This window comes from Spermophilus citellus (assembly GCF_964194105.1).
Source record: "Spermophilus citellus genome assembly, chromosome: 3".
NCBI classification, from domain to species: domain Eukaryota; kingdom Metazoa; phylum Chordata; class Mammalia; order Rodentia; family Sciuridae; genus Spermophilus; species Spermophilus citellus.
The window spans coordinates 153,266,893-153,279,510 of record NC_138184.1 but is presented as its reverse complement, the minus strand read 5'-3'; the positions used below and the strand labels follow the sequence as shown (position 1 = coordinate 153,279,510).

General features: G+C 33.5%; 1 protein-coding gene across 3 annotated transcripts in view; it reads right to left on the bottom strand.

The window, feature by feature from the left end:
- The window catches only part of SNX13 (sorting nexin 13), a 146,849-nt gene that overhangs the window by 132,104 nt on the left and 2,127 nt on the right, over window positions 1–12,618 (bottom strand). The window lies entirely within an intron of this gene.

The following is a 12,618-nucleotide window of genomic DNA, read 5'->3' as shown; positions in this document are numbered from 1 at the left end:
AAAAACGTTTATCAAATGCCTAATGGACATGAACTATAATACTCTTTTTTCTTCTACTTATCAATTAATAATGAGCTATGTTAATATATTTTCTAATAAAGAAGCATCTTTGCATATCTGCAATGAATTCTATTTAATGATGCAGCACAGTTTTCCTTTAGTGTTCAATAACACTAATCTTTTAGTTATAATTTTCACAAGAATGTTGTAAAGTAAAATTTTCTATAAATCTACAATATATTAAGAAGACAGGTTATAAATTTATTTGTATATTCATATGAGCCCACATTTTTTAAAAATAATTAGTTGTGAACACCTACATGAAAAAATGAGATCTCTGTCTAATCTTATCAAGGTTTAAACAAACAACATAAACAAGTTTTTTAATTAAAATACGATCTCTAAGATATGATACTCCTTACCTAGGACAAAATATACAGATAAATTTTAAAAAGAAAAAAAAGAAAGCTGAATTTTGATCAATATGGAGATTTTTTAAAGGTTGAAATTATGTTGTGATTTTATTTCCTTTTATTAATGCATAGTGGGGTTCATTTTGACATTCATAAATGCATATAACATAATTTGCTCCATTTCAATCCCCAGTACTTCCCCCCATTCTCTTTCCTCTTCCCTACCCTGACACCCTTCCTCTACTCAACTGGCCTTCCTTCTATTTATTGTTTTTGTAATTCGTGCATTATACATAGAAGTGGAGTTCACCATGATACATTCATACATTCACATAGCGCAGTTTGGTTAATTTCATTCTCCAGTTCCTCCCCTTTCTCAGCTTCCTTCCCTCCCCCTCAACCCTCTTCCTCTACCCTACTATTTTCCCTTCTACTTTCATGAGATTCCCTTTTTCTTAATGTCTTATTTCTCTCCAGCATATAAGAAAAAATATTCAACCCATGAATTTCCAAGTCTGGCTTATTTCACTTAGCATGATGTTCTCAAGTTCCATCCATTTACCAGCAAATGACAAACAATTTCATTCTTTTGTAGGTAAGACTCCATTGTGAATGAGTATTACATTTTCTTTATTCTATCTGTCTGTTGATGGGCACCTAGGCTGGGTATATACTACATTTTCTTTATTACATTTGTATGTTGATGAGCATCTTGGTTGGTTCCATAACTTGGCTACTGTGAATTGCACGCAATTAACATCACTGTAGTATGCTGATTTTAGTTTTTCTGAATAAATACCAAGGAATGGGATAACTATTGTTAGTAATTTTGAATATATTCTTGAGATAATTAAGTATATTAAACATTCTGCTTTTTATAAAACACCTAACAAATTTTTTAAGTAGCATTTAAATCATTTCTTTAAAAAGGTCTCTCTGAACAATGAAGATGATTTTGATTCATCATGTTTTCTGAAATAACACCAGAAACATATTGAAGGGGAAAAGGGACCTTATTTCATTATTTTTCAGGGCAAAAAAGAAAACATTAGGGAGAGAATTAAACAACAGCAGATGGGGTAGAGAGGGAAAATGAGAGGGAAGGGGGGGGGGATAATAGGGGATAGGAAAGGTAGCAAAATACAACAGTCATTAATATGGTATTATGTAAAAATGTGGATGTGTAACCGATGTGATTCTGCAACTTGTATTTGGGGTAAAAAATGGGAGTTCATAACCCACTTGAATCAAATGTATGGAAGATGATATGTCATGAGCTTTGTAATGTTTTGAACAACCAATAAAAAAAAAGAAAACATTAAAAATAAAATACAAAAACAAGTTTAAAATACAGCAAAGTCTAGGTGTGATGGCGCACACCATTAATCCCACTGGGTCTGGAGGCTGAGGCAGGAAGATCCTGAGTTCAAAGCCAGCCACCACAAAAGCAAGGCACTAAGCAACTCAGTGAGACCCTGTCTCTAAATAAAATACATACAAAATAGGGCTGGGAATGTGGAGCAGTGGCCAACTGCCCCTTAGTTCAATTCCCAGCCACCTCATCCCCAAATAAATAAATAAAATACAGCACAGTTTATTAGAAGGGAAAGAAGACACTCTAAAGGGAGACAGTGGACCCTTTCACAGAAAAGAGACCTAAAAATTCTTGATGTCCAGGTTTCTTAATAATTTCCTATTCCATTTAGATGCCCTCTCACTACAACACTATATTAAAATATAGTGTATAACTCTGACATAACACAGTATTGCACTTGGCATTTCTAAGCCAACAATCTAGTGTCTACCAGCTATTTGGACCATATTAAAGTACTTAAAGATTCTCCAAACATCATTCTCTACCATTATCTCATACTAAGAAATAAGTTCAATTACATAGAAATTCATCTTAAGTTGTTTTAACAACTTAAGTTGTTTTATCTTAAGTTTCATCTTAAGTTGTTTTAACAACTTTTTTCTAATTCATCTGAATGAATTAGAAAAAATTCAATTCATACATCGGAAGATTTCATTCACAAGTGTTCCTCTATGAAAGTTTACTGGAGTAAAACCAAAATAAAACAGGTCATATTCACAAAAAGCCCTGTTTATCCCTCATTCATATACTGTTATAACAATATAAGAATAACAAACACTCCCAATATTTAAAACTCCTAACTTGCTTTTCCTGATAATATATAATCCAAGGGGAAATCAAAACTGTACAAGCCTATCACAGTAGATAATGTTAGATCCTCAATGTGTGGCTTAACACTAAACTGTCACCAATCTCCTAATCCTTCATTTATTTTTTACGAAAAAGGGCAACAAATAAATAATTTGGGCTAGCATTTACTAAGAACTATTAGGACTTTTGTGACTAATGTTGATTTAGAGGAAAGAAAATTAGTCTTTTTAATCAATATAAATTTAGGCAAGAGTTATATAATAAAATTATACTGGGCTGTATGTTTAAGAAAAAACAAACTATCATATTTACTAACCTTATAAATCAGCAATGAAAAATATTTTTAAATTCACAAATGAAGCAAACATAAAAATAAAACAAATTTTCTATTATGGTCTTTTAAATTTATTTGAGGGGAAGGAAAACTGAAAACTGGAAAAACAAAACTCAACATAAGCAAGCCTTTAAAACACAGAGAATATAGAAGTGGTGGTGGTAGGGGGACATACACAAAGCAACAACAAGAAAGAAAAATCTAAATGTAGAGGGGAAAATAGAGACAGACAGAAACTCACATAAAAAGAACCTTGGTAGTATAATCTCTAGCTAAGTAAAATGTTACTGCATTAGAACACCCTACTCCTTTAGTCTAGCAGTTTATTGTATTATTACATGAACCCACATGTAATAATACAATATGAGCAGCTATTTTATAAAGGAACTGGAAATTACTTATCTCCTTAAATACCCATAATTCTGATTTATATAAGTACTGATTGTATTTGTAATAACTCAGCCCTAAATCCTTTTCTTAAACTACTACACAGTACTATTAATAACACAAACCAAGTACATATTAGAAAAAAAAATTAAACATTCCTCACCTTTCTGTTCCCTATGACAATTTCATAGAATTTAATAAATTGTAAAATACTCAATTATTTGATTATTCTAAGACCTTTCTATAAATTTAGAGCTACTCTGTATAATCTTACTAAATTAGCAAGAATTATAGTACTTTACATGTCAGAAAACTGTACAATAATAACATTTTGAATGCATAATATGGGAGTATACGAGAATTTTCCCATTTTATCTTCACTAAAATTTTAGTGGTGTGTGTGTGTGTCTGTCTGTCTGTCTCTCTCTCTCTCCCCCTCCTTCCCCCCCGCCACAAATACATAATGGTTAGTCAAAACTTCTGATTATGATCAATTCATAATATTCAGTCAGGTGTCATCCCTCCTAAAATTCAGTCTAAACTCAAGTTTTTAGTATTAACTCTGCAAATATAATAATTAGAAAGCCAATAAAAGCTGAGATTGAAAGTAATGAAAGAATGGGATCACCTGAGTCAAAAAAGAATTAGTAACATTTTTAAAATTACTCAATGAAACAAAAGAATATAGAAAACATCAAAAATTAAATTCTGAATTTTGAAAATCACTTGCTATTTATACAAAAAGAAAAATAATAATACCTAGTATTATTTATTGTTACTTTGAGAAATACTGTACAGTATTTGAGAAATACATGTACTTAACATGTACTACTTAATACTGATAAAAACCCTATGTATTAGTAATTCATAAATCACAGGGATGAGAAAACTGAGGCAGAAAAGTTACTAACCTCCCCAAAGCCAAAATGTTTTGAAGCAACAAAATTTAGATTAACTAATGTGACACCAGCCTCACTCAATCAAAAGTTTAGCTGGGTGCAGTGGCACACACCTATAACCCCAGTAGCCTGGGAAGCTGAAGTAGGAGGATCACAAGTTCAAAGCCAACCTCAGCAACTTAGCGAGGCCTTAAGCAACTCAGTGAGACCCTATCTCTAAACAAAATAGAAAAAGGGGCTGGGGATGTGGCTCAGTTGTTTAAGCACCCCTGGGTTCACAATCCACAGTACCAAAAAAAAAAAAAAAAAAAGTTTTTATACACTGAAATAAGAAATATGCATTTGTGATATGAGTCCCATAACAAACATAATCTCATTGTCTTCATAGTCATATAAACTGTGCATTAATAATAAAAATAACAATCTAATCAGATTTTCCCTATATGAAACATTAAGATAACCATATCCCTAATTAAATTCAAGTTCAATATTTTTTGATCCAGCTAATTCCAGCTCCCCTCACTATAAATGAAACACTTTAAACTGAAACACTTTATTGAATATTCTATCAGATATTAACTTCTAGAATTTGGGGTTCATAAAATACAATTTGGATAAATCATAAGACACTCTCAAAGCCTATTAGGTTTTCTAAAACCTTTATGATTTATGAAGTACACAATTTGTTTCTCTATATATCTTTGTTGTGTTCCACCCTTCAAGTTTTCTCCAATCTCCCTCTAGTTTATTTCCCTCTCCTGACCTATCACAATTAGACTATCTGCAATACTGCAGGAGAAAAAAAAAATCAGATGTAAAAGTAGCTGGATATTATACTAATAGTTGCAGTCTGATTAAACCAATGATTTTTCTCAGCTGAGGAAAAAAATATGAGAAAAACAGTTATTTCAAACTCAGGAAGAGATACCAAAAAGAAATTGCAAAGTACAACATGGCTTGTAGAAAGAATGGATAACATTTAATAGTGTGTTTTGAAGTCAGACTATTATTTCCTAACATTTAAGTAACAACTGAAATGAGGTGATATTTTATTTTATAATACCTATTCCATAGAATAATACTACAGCAGTTTACAACTTCCAAGCTCAAAATATGGTGAATCCTATGGCCATTCTCCACACATCACATTGTAACACAACTCTAGCATGAAAAGAAAGAAGTCACGCCCACACATCACACTGTAACACAACTCTAGCATGAAAAGAAAGAAGTAATACAAAGAACTGTGTATCTATCCTGTGTCAAACCATAAGGAAACTAGAAGTAGTTTCAGGGTTTCAGAAGCAAAACCAATTCAGGATTTAGTGGAGCAACAACTAAGGATTTTTCAACAATGCAGGGTGCTAAGGTCAAAAGCAAAGCATTTGGGGCTTTCATAAATGATTGAGAATAAAAGGATCTCAGGACTAACACTAACTTCAGAAGTACATTATAAAGATTCTAGTTTAAACATTTAAACAGAGTAGGCTTATTTTATTGAACTTTTCTGTTACATATTATTTCTCTATACAAAGGAATTATAAATGGGCAAAAATGACCAACAATAATCTGTTTTTAAATGTGACCCTAAGAGACATTTTAGTCAAGAAACTGTGGTAGCAGCTGCCCTCCTTGGAAATGTTCCCCCAAAATTTCCAATTTTGAAATCCATGACCAAATTGTTCCTTAGTGAATATTTGAGAACTTTCAAGATAGCTCCCTTCTCACTATAAATGAAACACTATAAACTGAAACACTCGGCTAAATGTATTTTGTACTATTATCAACAAAGCTTTCTTTAAGTGTCTCTAGATCAGGAATAAAATTTAAAGTAGTACTCATGAAGCTATAATATATATCAAGTAATAAATGAAGCAAAATAAAAATCTAACTCTTGCAATTATAATTGAGTATATCAATAACAATCTAATCAGATTTTTCCCTATATGAAAAATTAAGATAACCATATCCCTAATTAAATTAAAGTTCAATATTTTTTGATCCAGCTAATTCCAAACACAGTATTCTCACTATATAAACTGTATAAGACACAGATAGTAGCCATTCATTTAAGGGTAATTAATTGATAGTTTAAATTTAACATAAACAATCAGTATTTTTTCATTTCCCTCTTAATTTTCTTGAGGAAATATTTAGCATGCATTCATTTAAGAAATACTTAGTGACAGCTACTAAATGTCAAGCTCTGTTCTAGGCTGTGAAATACAACTTTAAGCTACAGCCTCAGAAGTACCCTAGTAGGAAAAAAACATACAATAAGCAAATAAACATATAATATGTGGAGGTGAGGGACCAGGGAATCAAATATTACTTTCCCTAGGGTAATGTAAGTTGGTAAAGTCTCTCAGTAAAATTTGCTATACCACTCTAAGGGGCAGGGGGAGCTTAGTTCAATGGAGAGTGAGGTCCTGGGTTCAATTCCCAACACTGAACAAAAATATATATATATATATTTTAATTTTTATAAAAATAAAAAAGATTTGGCCCGGGGGTTATGGCTCAGAGGTAGAGCGCTTGCCTCACACATGCAAGGCCCTGGGTTCGATCCTCAGCACCACATAAAAATAAATAAATAATATAAAGTTATTTAAGAATAAATAAATAAATAAATAGTCACTGATTTTTTTTTTTTTTTACACTTCTCTGTTCTCCCCATTAACTGCTCTCTCCTCACTATAAATTACCATGGAATAATTAAAGACAGTAGAGACTCTTCAGTTATAAGAAACTCATTTCAGGGCTTCCATGCTACAGAAACTACTGAGGTGATCTGCCTACAGCTGTAAAACTAATCTAAGTCAAATTTATCTTTTAATTATATCCTTGAACCTTGTCTTCCTCTAATTTTTCATCCTTTAATCATATTTGTTTTATTTTGACAAAGACCTCCAGGCTTTCACTTTGATGTCTAAAGTGGCGCAGAGCTAAATTTAGCTCTGATAGATTTCTGAGGGCAGGTTTCTGGTCTGACTCACCACTTCAGCACCAGAACTTATTACCATGTGCCTAGCACAAAGTAGGCATATACATATTTGGTGAAAATATTAATCTATTCAAATCAATTTATAGTATAATTTACAATCAAATCCTTATAAATATTATCCTAAATAGCATATTTTCCTTTCAAAATTTTTCTAGGGTTAATAAAGATTTCCCACAAACATTTTAAAATATGTACATACAAATGACTGCTTCACCTCAAAAGGGCCACCTTTTTCAAAACATTTTTAGGAACATCCTTTAAGAATTTCTTTGAAATCAGTTTACCTACACACAAGAAACTACCCTGTTCGTTTGGTAATTCCAAGACCTACTCTCAGTACATTTACTTTTCTTTCACTTCTTTTAGCCTATTCCCTGTGTTCCTTAAACTTACCAATAGCCTAAGACCACCTTCCCTTCACGCAAAGCTAAGCCACCAAGAACCTAGTAAGTAATGAAGCTAGTTAAAGCCTAGGACTTGAATTCATATTAGTTCAAGGTATATTAAAAAAAAAAAAACTGATGTTTTAACCACTAATGTTTGTACAGTGATTGACAATTTATAGAGTTATACCCTCCATCTTACTTGATCTTCCTAACACTGTGAAAGCAGCTGGGAAGGTGCTATTATCCCAATTATACACAGAAGGAAACTAATGCTTAGAAAGTTCAAAGGATTTCCCCAACATCACATCAAAAATAAGTACATAAAGACTCATACCTTATAATGCTTCACATATAGGTTAATTTATGTGTTGCCTCACTACTGTAATAATATTGTTGATAGAGTTAAGTATGTATCACCAGCTGGGCGTTGGGGTAAAATGCCTATAATCCCAGCTGCTCAAGTGGCTGAAGCAGGAGGATTGTGAGTTCAAAGCCAGTCTCAGCAACTTAGCAAGGCATAGGCAACTCAGTGAGACCCTATCTCTAAATAAAACACAAAATAGGGCTGGGGAGATGGCTCAGTTGTTGAGTGCCCCTGAGTTCAATCCCCAGAAATAAATAAATGTAGATACAAAAATTATTAAAAGTTGTTAGCAATATTCAGCTTAGCTGGTCAAAAGATGCTAAACAATGATGTGTGAAGAATGGCAAAGCAGACTCATTCTAAACACTGATGGTCTTCTACTCCCTTTATAAAATTGTTTGCAAACTTCAACATCTTTTGAATGCCACTGAACCTATGGAGTTCTTGTTCTGATTAGTAGTCTTTAAAATGTCATGAATAATAATTAAAGAAATAGTTCATATAGTTTAAGGACTGATTTATCCCAAGAATGTTTCTACCATAAATAATTTTAAAAACCAAGTCATAACGTACGTGTGCACCCGTACATGTTCATGTTTTAAAAGAGTATTAGTAGTTCAAAGATGCTTTCTACATGCACACCTTCTCACTATATCTCAGGATTCCCCCCAAAACAAGAAAGTCTCCATGGTTAAATAAATGCAATATGTTCCAAATTCTATCACCTTCTTTGTGAGAAAAATCACCCATCAAAAGTGATAAGAAGTCTTTTTTTGGTGGGGGAGAGGGGTCAGTGATTGAACTCAGGGGCACTTGACCACTGAGCCTTATCCCCACCCCACTGTGTATCTGATTTAGAAACAGGATGTTTTCCTCTCCGCAGGTGGGCAAAGAGGTTTGCTGAAATCCTCCTGACATCACCATTGGGTTTAGGACTCCAGGAAGGGGAAACTCACCAAGGCCGGTGGTGGATGGAGTTCTGGCGGTCGAGAAAATGGGTTCAGGCTGTCCAGTGAGTGGCACTTCCGAAGGAAGAGGGACCCAAAAGTGAGTTTTAACCCTCTCCCGGGTTTCGGTACCAATGAAAGAAAAGTGACCACAACACTCAGAGCAACCAAGAGATCTTTATTGCAGCAGTGCAACAGAGGAGAAAAGAGAGGAAGAGAAGAGAAGAGAAGAGAAGAGAAGAGAAGAGAAGAGAAGAGAAGAGAAGAGAAGAGAAGAGAAGAGAAGAGAAGAGAAGAGAAGAGAGCGCGCGCACAAGAGAGAGACAGAGAAAGCAAGAGAAATAGCAAGAGAGATAGAGAAAGCAAGAGAGAGAGGGCCCAGGTCTCTGGGTCTGCAAGCTGCCTTGTTGGCACAAGGGGGGTTAAGTGCTTGGCCTTGAGTGGGGGTTGAGTTTTGGGCCTTGGGGCAGGGGGGGCGGGGGCCAGCGCTCAGCCTTGAGCTGGGGCTTGGGCGTTTGGGCTTGAAGCAAACAGGTGATAAAGAGCCAGACAGAGGATTTGAGTGACCAGGTCACCCTGCAGCTAACTTTGTTTGGCATGCCCTGCAGACAGCTTACTCAGCCTGTCCTGCACCTAATATTCTATACCTTTCATTCTCCGCAATAATACATAGAATCATAACCCTAATAGCTTTTGAAACATCAAGAAAAGTTTTAAGGTATACTAATAAAAATGTACTGATAAATATTTCATTATATTCTACTGTTAAAATCAGATTAATTAAAACAAAGTTTCAGTTAAATATCTCCCGTCCTAATTTTTATACACAGATTTTATTGTTGGTTTAAAAAAAGAGAGAAATGTGTCAGAGGTTGAGTGGATTAATATTAAACAAATAAATTTCAAGTATACCATGAAAAGTTTTTTGCCACATGCTATAGGAGAAACATTAAGAGTATGACATTCTAATAGAGGCAATGACTGAAGGAAAAAATTATAATAAAACATTAAATATATCTGTGTGCATATATATGCATTTACATATATATATGTGCATATCTATGTGAGATATACATATTTATACCTCATCCCTGTATGAAAAATGAAAAAACAAAAATATAACTAGCAAGTCTTATAAATAATTCAATTACATTTAGAATATAAATAGTTCAAACTGAAGCCAAAGAGTTACAAATGAGAACTATATAACTGGGTCTGTTTTCAATTCATACTAATCTAATATCTTTCACAGGTTTCAAAGTTCAATGCACATATTAGTTTGCTCAACTGAGTAATTTTCTCTTTCAGCCTAACTTAAAATAGCTCTAATGAATAACTCAGGTGGTTTCTCATTTCTGAAAAGGTTTCAATTAAAGGTATATTTTGAAAATGCAAAACTGAAGTTTCATATAAACACTTATCATTGCTGTTATCATGTCACTGTACTTAGTATTCCCACCTTGGTTTGAAAAAAAAAAAAAAGTAAACTGATATTAGCTACAAAAAAAAAAAAAAAAAAAAGATAGATACATTCCATACTGAGCTACAAAAAATAGCACATAATTTTGAGTAAGAGGACCTAAGTGCCACTCCTGGCTCCACCACTTGTTACATGATTCTAAACAAACTATTTTAACTTTCTCAACCTGTTTTCTCATCTGGTTAATGTAGATAATATCACTACTGCAATACTGAGATGTAAAGGAACCAGGTACAAATTCAACATTTTCTAAGCACAGGCAATGCTTGCTGTGCCTGACTAACTTAAAGGCAGGATAATCTTTCATGCCACAAATCATCATTGTATATTTTGAGATATAACATGAATTAAATCATCCTCTAAAACCTGCAGATCTAAGTTAGAACTAATACAGTAAAAAAGAAGTCCCACACTACTAATTTTTTAGTAACCAATATTTAGTGAAATTTTACATCTAAAATATTTCAAAATAGTACCATTTCACAAGGCTTAGAAGTTTTCTTTTTGTTTTTGTTTTTTGCTTTTTTTTTTTAAGGTCAGAAAAAAGCTAAGGTGAAGTAAAAAGTCTTTCTCAAGTAACAATAATCTTTCAGTTTACTAACAATATTCAGACAAGGAAGTAGCATGTTTTAAAACCTATCAAAAGAGATGAAAACTACTAAATGAAAAGCAGCTGAGGCTGGAGTTGTGGCTCAATGGTAGAGAGCTTACCTAGCACAGGTGAGGCACTGGGTTAAATTCTCAGCACCAATAAAAATATCATTCCATATTAAAAGATATAACCAAAAATATTAAAAAAAAAAAAGAAAAAGAAAAAGAAAAGCAGCTGAGCAAAATGGTCATCACTCTATGCTCAAGAGCCAGAAGATGAGATTCTAGTTTCAACTATGTCACTAATAATCTTTTAACCTTGGATGACTCTCTAGGCTTCAGTTTCCTAATCCATAAAAATGAATACTGAAAACTATAAATGAAATCCAAGGACAATTTAATCTAGATCTTTCTTTGAAGAGGTGATCCAGAGTAGTGATTAACAGAATGGCTCTGTAGTAAATGCCAAGGTTAAAACCCTGGGTCTGCCACTTACAAACTTGTGAAGGCACACACACAAAACACTAACCTACATCTTGCTACTGTCATTTAATTACTGTTTAAAATACTTTGCTCAAACAAAATTATAGTAAATACACAAACTTCAGAAGTCCAATTTTCACAAATCAAGACACCACTACTAGTCAGATACCACTTCATGTGAAAGTAATAAAAATCTTTAAAACATTCAGCCAAGTTCTATCAAAAGATGGTCTTATAAAACATTATATATTAGAGACACCTATGAAAACTTATAACTATTCTCATCAAAATGTCACATTAAAGGTAAACACAGAACTTATGTGTTTTCTTTCTTTCTCTCTCTCTCTCTCTCTCTCTCTCTCTCTCTCTCTTTCTTTCTTTCTTTCTTTCTTCTGTCACATGGGGATAGAAACCAAGGCCTGCACATGCTAGGCAAGTGCTCTGCCACTGAGCTGCATCCCCAGCTATTTTTGAGAAAATGTCTTACAAAGTTGCTCAGGCTGGTTCATAACTTGGCATCCTCCTGCCTCATCCTCCCAAGCAGCTGTGATTATAAGCATATGTCGCAGTGCCCAGCTTACAAAACTTTCATTTTTTAATCTGCTAATGACAACAGAAATTCATGATGTAGTCACAGTTTCCAACAATGAAATTACTACAGAAATGAAAAACCTGTAGAATATGGAAATATAAAGAGAACTTCTAACTTCTAAAAATAAGTAGTTACAATCAAGTAGTATTTACCGAACACATCAAAAGCCAGGATTTGTACATAGATTAAATACAAACACCAAAGTATGGCATTTCTCCGAGTTCATCAAGTTCCAAGGACAAAGTAAGGTAAGTATCCTTTATCATCACTTTCACACATAAAAGCCACTCATCTATAAATGTTTTTATTTCCTTCTTGGTGCATGTAGAACTACTTCCCATTGTCCATTAAAACTGCTTCCTATCTTAGGTTCAGCCCACAAAGATGCCTAAAATAGTCCCTGATATGGGGATCCTCACAGTATTTAAAGGGTACAGATTCTAAGAAAAACCTTATCAAATCCACAACTTCAGTATTTTATAGTCAATGATGGTAACACCTGCATGTACTGTATATAACTGGGCTAACTTCAGTCAAGGACCTAGTTACACCA